Source organism: Puntigrus tetrazona, chromosome 15 (assembly GCF_018831695.1).
Source record: "Puntigrus tetrazona isolate hp1 chromosome 15, ASM1883169v1, whole genome shotgun sequence".
Classification (NCBI taxonomy): Eukaryota; Metazoa; Chordata; class Actinopteri; order Cypriniformes; family Cyprinidae; genus Puntigrus; species Puntigrus tetrazona.
Genome location: NC_056713.1, coordinates 2,973,608 through 2,988,354, shown reverse-complemented (window position 1 = coordinate 2,988,354; position 14,747 = coordinate 2,973,608). Strand labels below are relative to the sequence as shown.

The 14,747-nt window shown below is 36.9% G+C and overlaps 1 pseudogene; it reads left to right on the top strand.

The window, feature by feature from the left end:
• LOC122359305 overlaps positions 1-13,637 on the top strand; it is a 23,708-nt pseudogene extending 10,071 nt beyond the window's left edge.
• The last annotated feature ends 1,110 nt before the right edge of the window (positions 13,638-14,747 follow it).

The following is a 14,747-nucleotide window of genomic DNA, read 5'->3' as shown; positions in this document are numbered from 1 at the left end:
GCTGATCCACCATCTGTTTTGAATCACGGTTGAGAAACAAATAAAAAGATTAATTGTGAAACTGATGTTTTTATGATGCAAGGTATTGTGTACTTTACAATTTGTATATAAACAGAAACTAAGAATATGTAATATGTGAGGTTATAAAACAGATAACTCTACCTTATTTAAAATTTGTTTTTAAATCATGTTGTTTATCTTCTTGTTTAATTTAAATAATCAGACTATCTGTATTCTTTTGGTTTGTGTGTGTAAATACAGCTAACAAAGAAAATAAATAAAAGCATTGATACTCTAATGAAAAAATGTGATAATTTTTGTATTATGTTTTTGCTAATATCTTCATGTAAATTTCTTTCATACATAAAAGAAAACTTTGTGTTGTTTGTATGTTTCTAAGGAAGAAAGTTCTTCTCAGATTAGAGATTGAATCTTCTCCAAATGACGTTAAGGAGAGTCTTTGAGAACAAGGACCTATATTTACTCTTTTTGTGCTAATTTTCTGACTGAACATATACAAATGCTCAAGGAGTATTTTTAGGCTTTCAGGAATAAGGCTCTCAAATATAGTGTACTACAGTCATGGAAGTTCATTGTTAGCAATGTCTGTTTATTTCAGTGTGCGTTGGCAATCATTATCGTTTGTTAGGATTTACCTGTGCTTTCCTCCTTTTCATAGCATAGAGCAGGTATGTTTTGATAAGAAGCACTCATTTCTGCATCAAACCTGTTCTCTTACAGGGCAACGTGTGCTACTTAACACCTGGGATTGGACTATGGGTCAGTGTTTTTACACATGGAACAGTGATATTAGCTGGATGCATATCAGAAACTATTGTTCACTTCCTGCTCTCTTCTAATGAAGAAGTCAACTAATAGTGCTACTGCCTTGCTCTTTAAACCCTTAACCTTCCACTCCATCATTTTGCATGCAACAAAATACTGAGGCTGTATCTACCGTTCACACTCATATGTATCAAGTGTGGAATATTCTTTTGTAGTTGATCTGCTGGGATTAGCCAGGATGGTCAACTAGTTTTAGCGTCTTCAACAACAAACTATTTGATTAATTTGCTTTAAATTAATTTATATTAAATCTTTGTAAGTTTTTAACTGCCTTTTATATGCTTCTGAATTGCATGTATGCAGTGCTAAACTCTACTTTAGTTATTTTTTTATTGTTGTGTGTTCAATGTATTGTATATGTCAGCATATCATCAAGTGCTTTATATGTGATTTTTTGTATGAGAGTCAACATTAAAATAAGTATTCTCCTAGCATAACTCAAATAGACAAAATATGTTTTTAAGCATATTAGAGACTGTTATGGCGCATTTGTACACTTTTGTATTGAAAGCATTTGTACTGGCCTTTTATTTTATTGTGTTATTGAGCACAGTTTTTCAAAAATATGTTTCTAAGTTTAAGTTCACTACAAGTTAAATGCCCATTAAATGTCCTTTATATCACAGGAAATGTTTTTTAGTAGCGGTGGTTAAAATATGGATTAATCAAGGACAACCTATCAAAAGGTTGTTAGCATGCTCTGATAGCATGATGCAAAATAATCATCTGTAATTGGCAAGTTGTTTACCAACTAGTCATTAGACAATGCGTCAGTTCAATCATCTAGAACCAATCTTTCCTCATTCAGCCTGATAAAGAATCACATATATATTTAGACTCTACCTGCCATGGGTGTTTTGTCTTTGCAGGTTCAATAGGTTAGCTTCATAAAACCTGGAGCGTGTAGAAGAAAGATTTAATACTGCAAAAACAAATTAATTTACTAGTTTGCATAACACTAAAAAAAAGAGGACTGCCTAAAGAGGAAAACCATGTGGTGTATCTAGTGGAAGTTTGCTCTCAAATACTACAAGTACCTTTTGTAGTGCATGGTGCCGTCTGTCTCAGCTAAGCTAGCTGGCTAGTATTGTCTGGGTTATGTGTGTGAAATCTTTTTAAGTTAGAAATAAAGTTGTAACCATGCTGAGTCATGACAGACTACTCTGTCTTTTCACATCAAACTCTTCCATCAAATATTTACTTGTGTGTTTTTATTATCCATGCTAAATGCTACACTCAGAAAGGTTAAATCTGCTCTTCTGCATTTTTGTATTATATCTCAAGTAAGGGGCGTTTGGGAGGTTTTGAAGAGCTGGCGATCTAGGGAAAAATAGTTGTATATAGTTTTATAGTTTGATATAGTTTGACTCTAGTCCCACGTCATTCATGTCGGGCAGGTCAGAATTTTATATAGTTCAAAGTTATCAATTTTACTCACTCACTATGTTGATTTTGCATCAGAATGTTGTTGGTAATTTAGCAGAGAGGGATATTTCATAGTCTCAACAGCTGTTCCAGGAAAAATGATCACAGCGAAGCCTTCCACTTAAGAAAGAAAAGTGGATTGTGGAGCTGCACACAGGGCTCTGCAATCACTAATCCTCTTATAATTGAATTGGTAGGAGCTGACATATGCGTGACACAGGTTTTCTTTGTGATGGTCAGCCTTGCAACTTTTGAGTGTGTGATCAGCTGGCTCATGAGCCAATGGTGTGTCAGGTTGTGTGTTTCTAGATGACTTACTGAGACAAAAATGAGGATGAAAGGACAAATGAGAAGAAAAGAAAAGAAAGAACAGTCATGTCTAAATGGTAACTGTCAAAAGTGCATTCCATGGTCAAAAGTGCGTGAAATTATTGGAATGTTGTCAGATATTAATAATAAATTAGTAGCAATAAGTGAGTATTAATATATTATTAAAATTATTTGTTTTAAAAGTTATTTGGTTGTTTATTTGATTACCCAGTTTAAATAATACATTTTAAAAGAACAGATCTTTCTTTTATTTATATTCTTGTTATTATGTTCTTTATTTCGTGTATAGTTTAATAATGGTGGTGTATAACCAACTGCCCAAAAGCACAAAATCATGTTGGTTCATTTTACCACTTTCTTCAGAAGTTCATCTGTTCTAGAATTTTCTCTTGAACTGTCGTTTCCTTAGCTACCTTTCCTTGGCAACTTGTGGTTGCCAGGTAGCATAGTTGTAATGACAATTGTCATTTCCACCTCTGCGGATGTTTTTAATGAAAACAGATATGTAAGCCAACAGGCCTTGGCGCATCATATTTTTATCCGTCTTTCCCTTGCAGGCTGGAAGTACAAAGCTCATAATGACTTTCCAAGTAATCCAGTATGTATTACCGTGATTGTGCCTGTTGGCTTCAGATGAGCTTAATAAAGTACAACCTAAACCAATCAACATAAGCTTGAGAACTTCCACTGTCTAATGTGCACGTGCACGCTGAATAGTTCTTTCGGTATAAGCAGCGGGGTGACTCTATCATAGGCCAAGTGCAGTAACAGGTGTGGTCAATGTATTTTCAGTTTGGAATGCCTTTTGGAAATCAACCTCATTCGGGTATAGTTTGTATTTATAAGCACCGTAAGATTAGACCAGCGAAGAAATCAGGCGCTGTCGGTTCTCTCACCAGCATGATCAGGATTTACAGAGTGTGATCTTTGGTATGAGCAATGAGCCACACTGGGTCTTGTGTTCGCTATTGACTGCTTGATGTAGTGAGTTCCAGCTGGAGTCCAATTTTCATTTCCTGGAGTGGAATCCAGAAACAGAGACAGACCAGAAACACAACTGATCTTAGCAGTTCAAGGCTTCAGTTCTGATTTGGGTAACCCGGTTCTGATCCATTGGAGTCAGGCGGCCACAGACACCAGACACTCAGGCCAGAGTCAGTCACGAAGGACTTACAGCAACTATCACTCAAAGCTTCAGTTTAATTGATAGCACTGGAACCTTCAAAGAAGTCATCCTGAGTAATCTTTTAATGGAATACTCCAGAGTTTCTTTTACACCTTAGCAAATAAAAGGACAGTTCATGATACTTTACTGTGCTAATATACACCATTTTTATTGTAGAAAGTGATAAAAGTTCTTATACAAAAAATACTTTAGGTCATTTTGTACTGATTGAGTTTCATAAGTAAGAACTTCCTGTTTTCTATGTCACTAAAATTAATGTGTAGAAGTTTACATAAATTAAGAATATATATGTATATATATATATATATATATATATATATATATATATCTATATATGAGAGAGAGAGAGCATTTATTTAAAAAGTACACCAATGGGCATTTGCGTCATCATAAAATAAATGATTAAATCTTCGGAATCATAAGAAGTTAAAACAATGTTAAAATATTAATATATTTTCCAGTTGTCCAATTCAATCATGGATTGCTATATAAATATTTATCAAAGCCTATTTTATAATTTAATAGATTTAATAAGAGTTAATAACCTACTTAGAGCTATTTTTTTAATCTGGTATAGGGTAGCATGATGTCGTAATTGAAAAAGAGACATAATACAAATTGATCATTTTGTTTCCTTGTATGGTCATACCATGGCAGCCATGCAGCTTCGGTGCTAAAGATTTTGCTCATTATCAGGCGTAATTTTTCATTTTAATTATTTATTCTTGTAGCAATCTGGCATGCTCATTGGTGTGGAATTTACAGGAGGTGCGCAACAGGAAGTCGGCAAGCACTGTATATACTGCATGGTGCAAATCTCAGAAGACCGATGTTAACTCGTGAGTTCTGTATTTTCTGATACTCATACTGACCTGAATTGGCACTCTAGACAGCGTTTGCCTTAATAATAATCTTGTGTGTAAGTATAGAAAGCATTCGACCTAGAATTTGAGAATCTGAATCTCTGTACATGTATGCATGATTGGAAGAAAAATTTGTGTGCTCCACCTTTATGTACTTAATAAATCAATGTCTCCTCTGCTGAGTACAGAGATAACACTTGTGTTGGAGTGATGTATCTGTCCCTGTCTCTTTATGGATATCACCATGAATACATACTCATACTGTCTAAAAGTGAAACTACGTTTCATTTGTCAACTAATAATATGAATACTGGCATCCGGCTGCTTCACAGAAGGATTTGTCTGGAGAGAACTGGATATAAAAAGCCAAACAGCTGAACGATATTAATTTTACAAACAACGAATTGAACGGCACAAATTTTGTCTTGTTAAGGGTTCCAGTCTTTTGTTTGCCAGTTCAGGGAAATTCTGATAATGCTGCTAATGGATTTGCATAAGAAACAAACTGTCCATCGATTAAACATGTTTAATCAAATTATTTTATAATAGTATGAAAAAATTATTGAATGAATCATAATAAATCCCAAATATGAATATAAAAAAATGAAATGTATACATGCACTACACTTTAAAAGTACATTTTAATTTCTTTCAAATTTACAATCTTACATTCGATTAAAGGTTATTATTAATGTAAGGTATTATAAATATTATTGTTGCCACAAATCCCGGCAGTGTGATGCATGCTCAAGAACTGAACAACTGAACAACATGGCCAGACAGTGTCATTCAGTTAGGTGTCATGTCTGATTGAGGAGACGTAAATTAACAATTAGACATCAAGAAGCTGTATGCCACCACCAATTCTGGTATTTGTGAAACTGCCAACACTTATTAGCTGTCAATCAGTGGTCTTAGCATTAATTTTGAGCATCTCTCCACAGAGCATGGGCTAATTTTTGGAATGATATGATTTTTTTGTGTAATGAGATTACTCTTCTAATTGTAAAGTATTTAATCTTTCTATTATCAAGTATCTGCAGCCAACAAGTGAGTAATGAATACAGAAATCTGTTTTTCTATAGGAATTCCCCCACAAATTACCTATATTATGTAACAAAAACTTGATAATGTCATTTCATCATTTTTATCACAGCAATACATTTCAAAATTCACCTCTTCCAGGGCTAACAATTTCAAGAAATTTGGCTTTGTTTCCACCTGGCTGTTTCAGTTCTCAGGAGCTTGGATTATATGTGAGTGTGTGGTAAAGGACCTGCTGAGCCCCTAGTGATGAGCTAATGACTTGGGTCTGGGCGCTCTCCTCTGTCTCCTGCCCTAACCACACTCTCACACATTCTTGACGTCTGTCAGCAGAAAGCAGTGCTGTCAATACCGAACTTCATGACCTGATTTGAGACCAATACTCAAAGAATAAATGCGCCATTCAGACCCTTGTTATAATGATGGACTTTTGACCATGGTGGCCCATAACTTCATTTAGTTATAACTTTGCCATAACATATTTAGCCTCACAAATGCAATAACTGCTTTGAAATCCTGTAGGAATATGGTGAACAAACATTATTTGTTTTAGTCTTTGACATCTGAGTTATCTAGAGAGCAGGCTGGAAATTGTGTCTTTTGTGCATTTTAACCAGAAGAGGAAGCTCACATATGGCTACATCTGAGTCATAACAGCCTTCTTTTTGCTGTCTTTTTCTGGGGAGTTTCCATTTTAGAGCATAGAGGACAGATTATAATGGCATTTAGTTCTGCTTTGGAAGTTGTTCCCTTTCTTCTGCTGGCCTACAGGTTTTGCACATCACATTGAAATCAAACTGCAAACTCATAAATCAGCTAAAACACTCATTTTAGAATTGATTTAATACAATGCTCAACAATAGTAAATCATTTTAATTCGATCTAGCGTTCTGTTTAGAGAATATATTTAAATTTTCAAATTTATAATTATTTCAAAGTTTCTTTAGATATCTTTTTTTAATATTTGAAATTAAAATTATTTAGATTTTTATATATGTGTTTGAAAGTTCAAGTGTGTTGAACTCTGATCTGTAAATTCATCTTGGCCGTGAAGACGTGTGACCTGTAAAAAATCAATAGAGTCATGGCAATGACCTTGATGAATTAAAAGAACATATAAACAATAAAGCACCATGCAAATAAAATAGATCTTATGTTTTTACATTTAATATTGTTTTTATTTGTTAAAAAAAAACACTCTGCCACAAGTTTGTGGAATGTCATGTCTTGTTTGTTGCTTTCCAAAAGAAATTTTGTATGTTTAAAGTCTAGTGTGGCCATGGCATAAGACACTGCCTGCAAGCACAGGCATTGCGAGCCAAGGTATTAATAGTCCAATTTAAAAAAATTAAAATCAGTGCCATTCAGTTCTATTGTTTTTTGTTTTCATTTTTTTATGGTCTTGCAAAAAAAATTAAAAAATTCTAAATGGCTCTTAAAAAATGGTAAGAGTTTAACAACTAACTCTCCGAGTTAAGGCTAATTAATCAACAAACAGTTCAGATAACCCATATTTCAATCATTTTCAGAAATTTCATTGTTCTGTGTCTAATGTTGCAAATCTATAGTTTTCTGATAAATAACTGGTTTGATTCCCAGTGCTGATGCCTTCAGTAAATATTAGATGCTTAGAGATGGAATGAGAGGAGGGAAGGAGGATCGGAGTCGCTGCAGAACAGTGTGGCCTTTCAGGCTCCCTTGGAGTGAAGGATTGAAGTAGGAGGGGAGAGAAATAGAAATGGAACTCTCTGTCTCATTGACATGGACTGCTCCACTACACAGCCTCCATCTGCTTTGCAGCTTCTACAGTGACACACACTCAGTTACATTACAAGTGTAAAAAAACAAAAACAAATTTAATTATATTATATATTTTGTGTTTGTGTTAATACATTCAGAAGATGTATAAGATATATATATCTATCATATATATATATCTATATCATATATATATATATATATATATATATATATATATATAATATTAATAATGTATTGTGTGTGTGTAAAGTGTGTGTGTGTGTGTGTGTGTGTTTTAATGTGAGAAGGTATTTTAATTTCATTTCTCCTGGCATGCTATCAGATGCTACATGTATGGTACTTTTGTTATAATAATCTGGAATGTTCCTTTAAAGCTGCTGTATTCAGATTCTTTAAAGCTTTATGCTTTCTACTGCAGTTATCAAGCCATGTTTGTGTTTCCTGAAGACATTTTAAAGAATATTTTAATGTGGAGTTGGGGGCAGTGGGTGAGCACTACTTTGGCTGTGAATTGAGCTCTTGGGTTCTGTAACTTCTTTGTGGTCTGTAGGGCTTTGTTTCATTCTCTCTGGCAGTGAGTACTGGGTTTCAGATCTGGTGCCAAACAGGGTCTACCAGTCTGGGAGTGCAGTGGGGCAAGCTCTCTCACTACCCCAGCAGCTCTGGCCTGGCATTCCAGTGCGTTCACACACACACACACACACCGGCTTCCATGGGGCTCAGAACCATACAACTTCCTGAAAAGACAGGAAGTGAGGCCAGCTTTCCTGTGACAGTCCTCTTTCATGTGGTCACTTCCACACCAGTGTTTGGCTCTTGCTGTGTGACTTTTCTTTATTGTTTCTGCAACAAGGCCTTTCAATCCATGTATGTGAAAAAAGCTCTGTGAGTATGCAATAGCTGCACATGAGTCAGGGTTTTATGATGATTATGGACAACCTGGAATTATCAGGGAATTCCAAACGTTATTGATAATTATTAAGTCACTGATACCAACTAAGAATATTCTCTTTTTGAATGGATTATGACATAATATAGTTCTAATACATAATCACAAATTTATTAAGTAACACTTCTTTAACTACTGTGGTGTATCTGTCTAATAAATACTAATAATATTGTTATTTATTCAAAGCCAATTTCATTGAAGTGAGTTTATTTTCTCTACAGCTACTTTAATAAAGAATAGACTAAATAAAAATGCCTATACCATATGAAATTACTGAAATTTGAATCATTTTCCAACACCAGCCATGTTTACGCGTGAGTCAAAATACTATTATGATTCAGTTGCATAGATGACACATTGTGTTCTTACTTGATCATAATAACATTCTATAAATTACTTCAGTTTTATATATACCATCTTATTGTGTGCATTACCTGTGTGTGGTATTTGTGGAGATAACTGTATTGTTGCGAACCGAGATTATAGGATATTCACACAACAACAATAGTGATGATTGGATTTAGTATCCTGAGACAGGAATGTGAATTGGGACACTGTAGTTCCAGAAGAGATAGAGATATTAAGCGTTCTGGCTGTGTGCGTTTGTTTTGAACACGGTGATTGGTTGAAATATTAGAAAGTTCTGTGTTTCTGCCGCCATTAATACATCAACTATTGTCAAAGCAGGCTAAAAATGTGTCCAATCAGGAAGGAAGCTGCAGACATGCACCACAGGATGAACACGCTTTGATATAATTTGCAGTTCTCTTTATGGCCGTTTATTCTCATACATTTAGGGACAAAAAGAAGCAGTGTGGGGAACTCAGCTGTTCAAGGGACACAAACATCGGTCCAAGAGGAAAAATGGACTATCATAGCTCCAGTTTATGTCATCATTCCTGGGTAGTAACAGAGAGAGACTGCCTGTTTCAGCCAGATCCTGCCTCTAGTGTAGTGAGACACTTTTGATAACACTCAACAGGAAAGTGGAAGAAGTTTTGAGCCACATCCAGGTATGCTACTCTGCCAGACCAGTTCCCACTCAGAATACCTTGTCTTATCCTGGTATTCCCCCAGGCCCTCAGGGCTCCATTCTCCCCCAAACCTCTCATATATCCATCAGTGAATCCTCTTCTAATGTAGGTTGTAGCTAAATTTGTCACACAATACATATTTCTTGGATTAGACAAAGAGATATTTACATGACTTGCCTGCAAGTTGTGTTTTATAGTAATGACACTGTATTTCAGTTCTCTTGCAGTTTCTGTGTCAAAATTTAAGCCAGATGGACAGTGCTAACAGAGCAAATATACTTCAGTTGGTACTGTTCTGCTTAGGACTTGATAAGTGCTTTGTTGAATTGTTGTGATAAATTTGATTTTAGATTTTTGCTTTGCTCTGTAAATGTTAACACTACAATGTCTGCGTCATCATAGGATGTTATTTAGTTATTCTGCTAATTTCCTTTACCCAGGATGTGTGATGCATACTCTCACAAGAATGGTTAGAGGTGTTAATGACTTTTTTAATTTCTTCTGACCCTTTTTTTATTGCATTCTTAAAGCCTTTTAAACATTTTTATACAAGTGGTTTAAATTAAAATTAGGATTTAAAATACAAATCATGATAAAACCATGCATTAAAAGTGTGTTTTAATTAGTACTTAAAAAAAAGGAAAAAAATGACATCAAGTGTGTGTTTGTTTTGGTTTTTATTATTCCCGAGTTACTCCAGCGGGATTCTTTGAACTTAGAAAGATCAAAATATGTGATCATTTTTAAAATGTTGACTCTTTTGCAGTGTTTCTCAATCAAGTGTGTCTCTGGGATGACACTTCATCATTCTCTGTTCAAGATCATTCCAGCCTTCTTTTCACGTCGCTTGTTTATTATAAGATAAGCAAAGGTGTGCCATGCGTATTCTCCAATCACCATAATAACTCCATACACATTCCAGTTAATGTAAAGGAATTAGTGAAAATAAGTACTGTCCAATACTGAGGTTTTCCAATATTATCAAATGCAAAAAAAAAAAAATTGTGGAGATGAAAGGATTTGTCTGTTTGTTTGAAAATTAATTACATATAGTTAAGTGTGATGTAAATAACTGGCTGACCTAGATGTTATGTCATGCGCTGTGCATTAATGAAAAGTTAATTTTTATGTTTAGAATTTTTATTATTCTTTTTGCCATTTTCAGTTTTTAGTTAGTTGCTAGTAGAAATTTCTAAATGAACCATTGAAGGACATGAGACTTGAGTCTCATTTTAATGTGGTTTAATGTTGACAGAGGAGGACTTCAGTGGGAGATATGACTGATAAATTAGTTTGATTTTATTAAAAATAATTTTTATTTTACAATAAGAAAAGAACACATAGGTTATTGCATAAATGAAGTGCATTTACGTCTTTCCAAAATCTATTTCTATTTTTGAAGCATGTAGAGATTTATACTAGGCTAGAATTTTCCATAAATAAATAAATAAATAATAAACGAATAAATGAATCAATAAATGTGTCTCTTAATTGGCCTTCATGAAGCCTTTTAGTTCTGAAACAACCATAAAGAAGTCTATCTTCAAGCTGCCATCACATCCTGTATTATCCATTAACAACTCCTAAATTAGACCACGAACGCGTGGTAACCATTTCAAAAATCCCCCCATTTTCCACCTCTCTAGAGGAAAATGGTACTAATGATTGAGATCACCAAGACAACATAGGTAATGCTTCTATGCCAGACTGAATATTTACCTGTGTTTGCCAGACGATATTATGGGATGTGAGCTCATCAGAGTGAAGAAAGTACATCACCTAATTTTTATTATGGTACTAGTGCCTACCAACTGTTCTTTGGCAAGAGCAGAGATTGCTGTTCTGTCTGGTCATTAGGAAAGGTTTGCTATTTAAGTCACATGTTATTTAAGAAGTTCCATTTTTAAAATTATATTTTCTTTTACAATTTTTTGAGCTATAAAGAAACACCCATGTCATTGGTTGAGGGGCAGAGTTGACAGGCCAAACCACTCCAAATAAACAAAGCAATGTTCTGAAAAAAATCCACAGTGTTTATGCTTTTGGTAAAGTCAATGACTTGCTCATGATTGCATCTGCACTTAAGCCTAAAAAGAGCACATAGCATCTTTAATGCAGCAAAAATAAATCAGTTCATCCAATTTTGGAAGGTTCAGGTTCATTAAGATGTAACAGTGATATGTAATCAGGACTCATGAACTTGAAGATTAGGAATGTCCATTGCCACTAAATATACAAGTATATTCATATGATTCACAGTGAAACATAAGAAGGCACTTTCTGGATTTTGTTTGAATAATGAATCACTGAGAACAATTTGTGCAAATGTCTGCAGAATATGTTTTTATAAGAATAAGCCCAATGTTCAAGGAAAACTGTCTCATCAAGTCTCCTTTAGAATGACAGGAGAAATGATTGCACATAGGTAAGGGAAATGGTGAGTGGACGAGAGTGGAGGTGAGAGAGAAAAAAAGGCTTTAATATAAAACAGCTGCTGTGAGGTTGCATTCTGCTGATTTACCGTCAGAGAATTCCCTGCGGGAACAAGGCAGCAAACTACGAGACATAACACTCACACTTTTTTCTCCTTGCTGTCTTTCTCTCTTATCCCTGCAGAACTCAATCAGACACAACCTGTCCTTCACATAGCAGAGTTTATCCGGTTGCAGAATGTGAGGACAGGTAAAAGGCCTCTTAATTGGATGCTCAGCCCTGAGGTGAAAGAAAAGTAATGGCAAGTCACCTCGACGCAGAGCTGCATCCTATGGACAACAACAACAAGTTTCTCCAGAGCAGAGGGCGAGCAGCAAAAAAAGAGTAAATGCTGACCTGCTTATGCTTTTCATTTCACGTAAACATTACACTATACATTTGTACACATATTTTTCTTACAAGTTGTTTTGTTTATCTCCTAACTTTGTCAACTGGCTCTTCAGGGTGGGCCTGAAGGGGGTGCCAGATGGTCCAGGCTCTCCAGCCATGGCAAATGGCCCAGGCCAGTCCCGAACTCCCACAGCAGCTGATGATTTTGATGCCTGGGCGGCTTTCGATCCTCGCCTCAGCTCCAATGTACCGGTACACTGGTGATCAGTCTCGCCTAAGCTTTATCGATGGCCAGACTTGGTGACTCTGATGTCCACATGGTCTGCCCAGGCCCTGGATCGGGTGCCAAATGACCTCCACTCTCCCAGCTTGTCTCAAATGGCTGGTTCTCTCAGTCACAGTGGCTCTGAGAGAATGTGATGGAGAACCTTCTGGATAACTACTCAGAATTTGCTCTCTCACCTAAGAACCAATCTGCTGGGAGGTCCCACAGGAGGGCCTGAGTCGGGGACAACCAGTCCTCACCTTCTTCCACTCATACTGAGGCCAGCCCAGGTTACTCCTTGCAGTTCCCCCAGGTCTAGCTGCAGTCAACCCAGCAGACCCAATAAGACTATCGTAAAGATGTCTTTATGAAAGCCAGGCAGGAATGGGTAGTGTGTCCCCCCAATGCCAATGCAGCCTCTACAAAGAAAGCAAGCCCAGTTTTGTTCTGGCCCAGGAACTTTGGGACCCGGTTAATTACTGTGAGTCTGCTGGTGAGCTTCTTGCATCTCTGATGGAAGCCTGGAAGCTCATGCCCTCGTGTTGGACACAGTACTAGATCACTCAGTCCAGCTGGAGGCAGTGGATGTGTGTTGTAGCCCCTATAATGGTGAAGCGGGCCGAGCTTATGGGAGGTGGAGCATCCCACAGCCATGCCACTCTCCTACATCCACACAACCAACCATGGACCAGCCACATCTATCTGGCATTGAATAGAGATCGTTGCATACCCTCTGACCGGAGTCCAGATGCAGCAGTGCTGGTGGGCCCGGCAGGAGAAGCATCAAGTCAGCCATGGAGATGCGGATATGGAGGCTCCAGTCATCTTAGGTGGCCAGCCTGCTCCTTACTGCAGTGTCAGCAGCAATGGATATAAGGCACCAGGCCAGGGATGATGCCCCACCCACAACAGCAACACCTGGAGAAGCTGCTTGATGATCTGGATGGGATGCCTGTGGGCGTTTTGAGAATGCGATGTTGGTCCATCTTGCATGATACGCTCATGGACGGAGAAGTCGGCTTGGCTTCAACTTTGACCCCATGGCCACCCAGCAGGGAGTTCCCACCTCACAGTGTTGAAGACCACCACCCACAGCTGGGTGTCTGGGTAGGAGTTGCTTTTATCAAACTTTAATTTTAACAACCCAACAGTATCTGAAGTCTGGAAGAAGTTTTCCAAAAGTTTTTTTAGGTAGTGTTTAAAACATGCAGTTAAACTCTTTGTAAAAAACTCTGGCAATCTATTTTGATGGAAGTGGCTCTTTTACATTTTGTATTTGTATTTTTGGTAAAAATCCTCTCAACGCTGGAGCTCTTTCAACACTCAGCGACTGTCCTGGCGCATCAAACCCTTCATCAGGAGCGTGGCCCCATTATTCACTTCGCTTTCTTCAGTATGGCGACTGAGATATGACCTCACACTGCCAAACACACTGGCCTCCAGTACAGAGCTAAATTGGAGGACATTTTCCTCAGACATTCAGGACTCATGTTCCAAACTAAGTGCCAAACCAGGTGCTAACTTGCCTGTGCTCCATAGCCAAATCAGACAACTTTATTTTGCTGCCTTCTTCTTTGCTGTAGAGAATCCAGATGCGTCAAATCAGGGCAATGAAATCCTGGAGGCCCTATACATCTGCTGCAACACAAACTACCAATATCTAACCTCAGTTTTCAGTAATGATTACAGCCATATTTCCATTAGGGCAAGTGCTGTGATGGAAGTGCCAACAAATATATATCAATAACATCAGGCAGCCATATACTCAAGAAGTTCATTCGATACACCTCAGAAAAGTGACTCTAGGAAAGTGACAGATTCTGTTTATTGTTGTGTTGTCAGTTCAAAAACCCTACTCTGCAGTTAGCCTCAGAGTCAACGCATTCATGCTGTGCTTCATGGAAACTCCATGATTGGCCTTGTGGAAGAAAGAACTGGAATGATGGTAGACAGGAATGACTGTAAATAGATTTTATTTAGAAATAGTCCTGCACAAACATGACCTTGAAAGTATTGAAATTGTTGCCAGACTAGTTGAACTGCATCACATACAGCTTTATCATTACACTTTCAATTCTATTCTTGTAACACTCTAGTGACGACATAGGGAAGATGTACTACATTTCTAAAAAATGTATTACTATGAACTGGTGTACATTACACAATGATATTAACAATCAGGGCAGCAGATTTAATGTTGTTTTGTAAATCTGAGAAAAAA